The sequence below is a fragment of the Schistocerca serialis genome, chromosome 6 (genome assembly GCF_023864345.2).
Source record: "Schistocerca serialis cubense isolate TAMUIC-IGC-003099 chromosome 6, iqSchSeri2.2, whole genome shotgun sequence".
NCBI lineage: Eukaryota > Metazoa > Arthropoda > Insecta > Orthoptera > Acrididae > Schistocerca > Schistocerca serialis.
In genome coordinates, this window is record NC_064643.1 from 521,529,469 (window position 1) to 521,537,582 (window position 8,114).

The window sequence follows — 8,114 nt, forward strand, 5'->3', positions numbered from 1 at the left end:
CTGAAGTTCAATCTATGGAAACTGGTATTTCAATTCGTCGTTAGATATAAAGAACTATGTTTTAGGGTACGAAATTTTTTATGGAAGTATCACCGCAAGGACAGAAACCTTCAAGTCTAGCAGTCATAGTCACTTTCTGGGCGTAAGTACACGCTTCTACAGCCTTAATAAGCATTAAAAGCTTAGAAGGTGTTGCAATTTGTGAACAACATAAAAATTCGATTAAAGAAAAACAAAAATATCTGTGCAGACGATACAGTCTACGAGAGCGATGTAGCGGACGATAATCTAGGACGTTATATCGATAAAGATATAAATGTATTACGCCCACTGAAGGAGAGTGAAAGCCAGAAGCGCGTCTTGACTTAAATAATGCTCTATAAAACGTGGTTTCTTTTTGTATTTCTTCAAGAAATTCAGTTAACAGACACGGGGCTCACCCACCGTTAACATGAATAAGATAATCGTTTTCGTTACTTTCCTCCATTTCACATTTAAGTTGCTTCCAGATGGTTTTGCCGGTTCTTGTTTACCATCTATCTTTCACAGATATTCTTCGCTTTCTTGTGTTCACGTGGTTACCTTATACCTGGGACTAACTTCTTTTAATTTCTGAAGCGCACACGTTATCCTCAGAGCCTACGAGAGGTGTTTAGTAAGCAACGTAAAAACAGGTCGGTTTTCTTCAGGTTTCTAATACACCATATTATTTTTCAATCTTTTGGCCACAAAACCCTATTTTTCAACATAGCCGCCGTTCAATGCGACGGCCTTGGGCCACCTTACTGGGAGGGATTCTATGCCCGCGTGATACCACTCTACTGGCCGACGTGGGAGGCAACGTTGCATGGGGGATTAATTAAATATAATGCAAATATTTTTTAGTTTTTAGTAGCTGTATGTCCGATTACACTGTGTCTCGTAATCGGTTGGCCCTGACTAGTTTTTTGTACGCAATCTGACTGCATAGAATAACAGCAAATAATGAAAGAAAATTTTCGTTAACACAGTTAATTAATTAAGTCCCCAGCAACTACAAAACCTACTAAACCAAAGCACAAGTGTAATTGTTCTGTGTGTGAGAGTGTGACTCAACGTACACATCTGGCACGGTTCTTCTCCAACAAGACAAGAATTTTTAAATACCAATTATACTGACTTGATAAAAGAAAATTAGAAATACTATAACTGCGCAAGGAAAGCAGAATTACACTCTAATAGAAGAACACAAGCCAGATGCTTTGTTGACTGAACCTGTAATGACGCATTATTCAGGACATTGAAATAATGAGAAAAAAAATAAAAGTAGTTTGTTACCTTAATTTATATTGATGAAAAGCACTCTAAACATTACAATCTCTCCACACCGACTCGCTACTATCACATCTCAACCAGAACTCTCCAATATCACATCTCAGCAAGCACTGCCAACTAGCTCATCTCAACAAACACTCTCTGCTACGAGTTCTTAACAGGCACTGACTACTACGAGCTCTCCCCAAGCACTGTGGAGGCGGCTTAATAATACTCTTTGGCGCAATCTCTGGCGCAGTGGCTCAGTGTAGCCACCTTTCATATACCCCTCCTCCACAGGCCAGAATTTGATGGTATTTTTGCCAGCATTGGTGGTGAAAATACCACCAAATTCGTCCACAAAAATACAGACAAAAACAAAAGATAATATTAATACCTAAATATCACATAATTAGTTAAAATTTTGGCTTTGCACTGACCTTTCGATAACCTAATATATAAAATACAGTAGGCAATACAAATTCTTTCATACATGTGGCTTTACATAATAGTTTACACAATACACAAAAAATCAGTTTATACAAAACAGGTGACATCTTTTCAGTAGAAGCAATCCATCAGTGGCACCCATCAATGTTGAGTAGGTGCAGACAGCAAGAAGTAACAACATTTCAGTAGAAACAGTTCTAACAGTGGCACCCAGTAGTGTTGAATAAGTGCAGACACCAACAAGTGACGTTATTCCAGTAGGATCAGACCATTAGTGGCACCCAGCAATGTTGAGCAGGTGCAGACAGCAACAAGTGACATTATTTCAGTAGAAGCAGTTCCATCTGTGGCACCCAGCAATGTTGAGTAGGTACACACAGCAACAAGTGACATTATTTCAGTAGAAGCAGTTCATCAGTGGCACCCAGTAATGTTGAGCAGGTGCAGACACCAACAAGTGACTTCATTTCAATAAAAGCAGTTCCATCAGTTGCACCCAGCAATATTGAACAGGTGCAGACACCAACAAGTGACATTATTTCAGTAGAAGCAGTTCAATCTGTGGCACCCAGTAATGTTGAGCAGGTGCAGACAGCAACAAGTGACATCATTTCAATAAAAGCAGTTCCATCAGTTGCACCCAGCAATGTTGAACAGGTGCAGACACCAACAAGTGACATTATCTCAGTAGAAGCAGTCCATCAGTGGCACCCAGTAATGTGGAGCAGGTGCAGACACCAACAAGTGACATTATTTCAATAAAAGCAGTTCCATCAGTTGCACCCAGCAATGATGAGCAGGTCCAGAGAGCAGTCCATAATAATCACTATCACTGATCACACTGTTCATCAGAGTTTATTAGCAGAAATTAAACATGTCCTAGTGGCACCAATCATGTAGAAAAAGTACAAGTAACAGTCCATAATATTTACTATCACTGATCACACAGTTCATGAGCAGAAATTAATCATTCCTAAGTGGCACCCATTATGTTGAAAAAGTGCAGGTAACAGTCCATAATATTCACTATCACTAATCAGACAGTTCAGGCATGAACAATAGTTTGAATGCACATACAAATGCTTTTACACTAAACATACAAATCATAACAAACACACAAATGATGTCAGATAATTGTCATATTAACTATTACAAATACTCAAATATTAGTAAACCTATAATATTTATGGGTGTCAGTGCAAGCCACTACAAACAAATAAAATAATATTTAGGAGATAGGTGGGTAGGATTAGGAAAGGAAAACACACAAAACACACTCATTCATCTTTCATCCACATTAAGTACTACTGTTAAATGCAATTATGTCAAAATTTGATGTTCATCTTGTGTATCAAGTAGTAGTGGCAGCAATGTATACAGTCAATAATAGTTAGTCAACGTCATAGTCATCATGTCAAGACCAATGTTTGCCAAGCCAGATCAAAATGTACGGTTGCTGAACAACTGTCAGTGAGCCAAGATATGCAAATACTTCCTCTCTCAAAAAAAAAAGTTATATACTGCTTAGTGATTTCACAAAGTGTGTGTAGACAATCTTCCTTCCACTTTAGTGTTCTAGTCTGCTATCTTCATCCTCCTTGTTCCATATAGACCAACAAAAAAAAATATGCACCTCACTTACTTTACCTCTTATCCAACAAAACTCCAATAATCATCAGCATCACATAATCTCAATATTTCAATAATACCTCTTACATCGATACATATAAATCTTATCATCAATATCATTTACCTTACCTCTTGTCCACCAAAACTCCAATAATCATCAACTTCACATAATCTCAATAATACCTCAATAATACCTCTTCAATACGTCGAAACATATAAACCTTATTACCAATATCATTTCACTTCCATAACAACTCTTTCCTCTAGTCAGTCTCCTCGAACAAGTACAGATAAAATCCTAATGCAAACCTCATCATCCCATACAATCCGAAGACACACTGTCAACACACAACCTCTGTGTAATCCATCTGACCCAAATCTTCTACTCATTACGAATTATAAACAAAAGAAATGCATACATGACCTCTAACAGACTTAGTTCGAATAACTCTCAGTAATTAAGTACGATTACGGAGAGTGAATGATCATAATATTTCACAGTCTGTACACCACTTCAAGAATTATGGCAAACAGAAGCAAACATGTGGAGTATTTCTTGTGTCAAGTGTCACTTCCTATTTCAATTGCTCAAGAAAAATGCAGTGTAATAACTGTCAATGGTCTAAACCTAGTTTTGGTATGTCATGTCGTTAGCTTCCTTCCTATTAGCATAAATTTATAGAGCTTCCATAAAACCTCAGTTCATGTGACTTCTATGAAGTTTCTTGCACTAATGTTGTTCGTCGAATTATAGCAGTTCATTTTCCTATCTTAAAAATATAAGGCACTGAGCGTAAGCAAAACATGCAATAGCGAGTAAATATACCAGTAGAGAACAGAATGTCAACAAGTGGATGCAGCACAATTCTTACAACGAGGCTCTGCCAAGCGAACAATCTATAATTAATACAATAATGTGACCTAGACTCCATGTTCATACACAGTATATCAGCATTTCTATATACCAAATTAAAGAGTAGTTATGACAACAAAACAGAAATGTGTAAATATGCAATCCATACGCATAGCAGTAAACATATATCTTACGTAATAAACGGGGCATTAGCATCATATCAGCATAAGCAAATAAATGTTCATATGTAATCTTAGTAAGTAAACATGAAGGCGCAAGCAGATAAATCACAAAGTATAACTTACATACCTAACCACATCAGCACAATTAATCAGGTGACAATTATAATTTAAATAAATAAGCACAGCAGGCACATAATTAAAAAATATGACATCAGTGAAAAAGCAGTGCAGCCAAGCGATGCATAATATGCACAAGTTACAACCCAGTTCATTAATAATCATTGTCAAAATCAGTTAACGTACGCAAGCACGTCGCTTCACAAGTAATTTCATAGAACATGAAATTAGCACAAAGTATGAATCACGTAATCGCGAGCAGCAAATTACGTCTAAAGTACGTACCTAAGTGGAAATATGCTACCTGAAAAATGAACTCAATTAATAGTTACCTTTTTTAGTTAATTAGTTTCTTCTTCGAAATTACATTCTTCCTGAAATTTTCTCGATAGCAAGTCGTCTTAACGTCGGACACGCACAGAACTTACCTGAAGTTCTTTAATATTTTATAGAACCGTATCCTGAAAAATACTGAATGTTAATAACATAATTCATCAAGTCACTATAGCTTTATACTGAATTTAGTCGGAAAAATTAGACTGTGTATTTGTTTACGGCTGTCAGTGCATTCGCACTGAGCGCTCGATCAGCTGTAGGCGCGTGACGTAGGAAGCAATTGTTTGCGGTCAACGACTGCCTTGTTGGCGCGCAGACTTGACTGTTGCTTTGAGTATATGCCGCCGCCAAAACACAGAGCGGTATCCTTGTACTCTCTGCGTGTTTACATGTAGCTGTTAGTTTCTCACAAGTATGTCATTCCACAAAAATTTTTCAGAAGTATATCATTCCACAAAAATTTTGGAAACTACAAACCTCTCGTTTTGTGGTAGGAACAGCATAATTACGAATAGCGTCTAATTTTTTGGATCAGGAAGAATACCTTCTGTACAAATAATGTGACCGAGAAATTTCACCTGAGAACGACCAGATTCAGATTTTTCCAAGTTCACTGTAATGCCAACTCTTGCAAAAATACGTAATAATGAATCCAAAATTTTGTTGTGTTCACTCCAAGAATGTTTAGCAATAAGAATGTCGTCAACATATGAAGTAATATTGTCACGAAGATAAACAGGTAAAATTTCGTTTAAACTACGAATGAATGCTGCTGAAGGTACAGTAACTCCACATGGTAATTTCCGAAATCACTTTTGGGTAAATTAGTCAAATCCAGTTATTGTTTACTTACTCACTAGATAGATTAATAGTCGAAGAGTTGGTTTGACAGATGCAAAGAATAGTAAAAGAGTAGGCAGCGGTACAGAAAACTAAAAGAGAAATAGCACCACTACAGCTCGGGGCCCTATGCTCGCTACGGCACATATTCACTTAGAGTAGTGAATCCCCTGAGGACTTTAATAGCCGCACATAATTTCCAGTTTGTGACTTAGTGGCCAATTTGCTGGAAGTGCGTACATAAATTGATCTAACCATGCACATGGATGTATGTCATTCTTAGAGTTACGGAAGATCTTAAATTTCCGAACAGTCAAAAAGTGTTTATAGTCAAAGTTTTCGCCTCGTGGCGACAAAGACCTACCGCGTCTGTCCCAGTCCCAATGACGATTATTGTTAAATTCACGCGCCTGGCGCTCTCTTGTTGCATCCCGTAAATGAAACAAATTATTTTCTTCAAACCCCTCTGGTATCTGTGATTCTAAATTTCTTTTGCCGTCTTTTCCTACAATTTCGCCTTCAATCTGTTTGACTTGCTTTTTTAATGCCTCAAATTCCCTTTTCACACGTTCATTAAATTTTCCCTGATTTTCAACATGTGTATTTATGTTCTGGTATTCTTCGGTTTCTGCAAATGGCAATGGTGCTGTATCATCTGAATCTCTGTCCCCACTTAAACTAAGATTTGTCAGTTTATCTGAAATTTCCTCAACTCTTTCCGATAAGTCACCTAATTGTTCTTTCTGTTTATTTACGTCTTCCGTAAGTGTCGCGACTCTGGTTTCAGTATTGACACATTTGGTAGTTAGCTGTTCATATTGTTGTGTTAGGTTATTTAATCTGTCATTTGGTACGGATTCCTCGATTCTCTCAAATATTTCTTCCTTATCCTTTGCACGTTGCAAATTTAACTCTGAAAATTTCTGTACTATCACGCTATCTCTTTCTTCCTGTTCTCTATCCTGTTCCCTTTGTCTAATCTCTACTGCAACTAATCTATTATTATGAGAATTCAAAATCGGTTGTACTTCTTCTCTGATTTCTTTCTTTAACTCATCTTTCATATTTTTGAAACATGTCCCTATTCGTGAGTCTAACCGTGTTTCCAGTGTTCCCATATCAGTTTTTAATTCAGATCCCAAAGTTCCCATCTAGGTTTTAATTGTTCCTATTTGTGATCCAAGTGAGTCTAACCGTGTTTCCATTGTTCCCATCTGTGTTTAATTCAGATCTAAACTGTGTTTCCATTCGTGCTCCCAAATTTAATATAGCACCCATCAACTGCTCCATATCAGCCGGTTCGAAATTCTTTTCGCCCCTAACATTTCCCACAAAACTAACTTCCTTCTGCATAGCCATAAAGCTATCTGTGTTCGATACTATTCCAGAATCTTCTATCGTTAATCTCGTATTCTGTGAATTTTCTGATTGAGAAAAATTTTGAACTGTTTCCGGACTATTTTCCCGACTTATTACATTGTTTTCCACTACATTATTTATGACACTGTTTTCCTCTGTTGGCGAGTTCGCCATGTTAACAATTTCGTCATTCTCACTATTCATCATTTTTGCCTTTTTCATTTATCGCGCAATCATTTACAAAACATAAAAAATTCGTCACTGTACGAAAATTACACACAATGACTCCTCATCTCCAACAATACCATTCACACGAGATGTTTCCCTCAAACATGATTAACGAACAATTGAAATAATTGCACTAAATTGTCAAACGCGTATACAAGACAACGAAATTAAATTCTGAAAAAAAAACCATTAGAAGAATGACAATTACCAAATCTACACATGCAAAATAGACTACAATTACTAAACTACAAATTACTACAACAATACTGCGGTCTACTATTTTTACAATCAGAAGAATTCCAAGGGACGATCCGAAGCAGCGGTCGCCACGTGCATGGGGGCTTAATTAAATATAATGAAAATACTTTTTAAATTTTTTGTAGCTGTCTGTCCGATTACGCTATGTCTCGTAAACGGTTAGCCCTGACTAGTTTTTTGTACGCAATCTGACTGCATAGAATAACAGCAAACAATGAAAGAAAATTTTCGTTAACACAGTTAATTAAGTCCCCAGCAACTATAAAACCTACTAAACCAAAGCACAAGTGTAATTGTTCTGTGTGTGGGAGTGTGACTCAACGTACACATCTGGCACGGTTCTTCTCCAACAAGACAAGAATTTTTAAATACCAATTGTACTGACTTGATAAAAGAAAATTAGAAATACTATAACTGCGCAAGGAAAGCAGAATTACACTCTAATACAAGAACACAAGCCAGATGCTTTGTTGACTGAACCTGTAATGACGCATTATTCAGGACATTGAAATAATGAGAAAAAAAAGAAAAGTAGTTTGTTACCATAATTTATATTGATGAAAAGCACT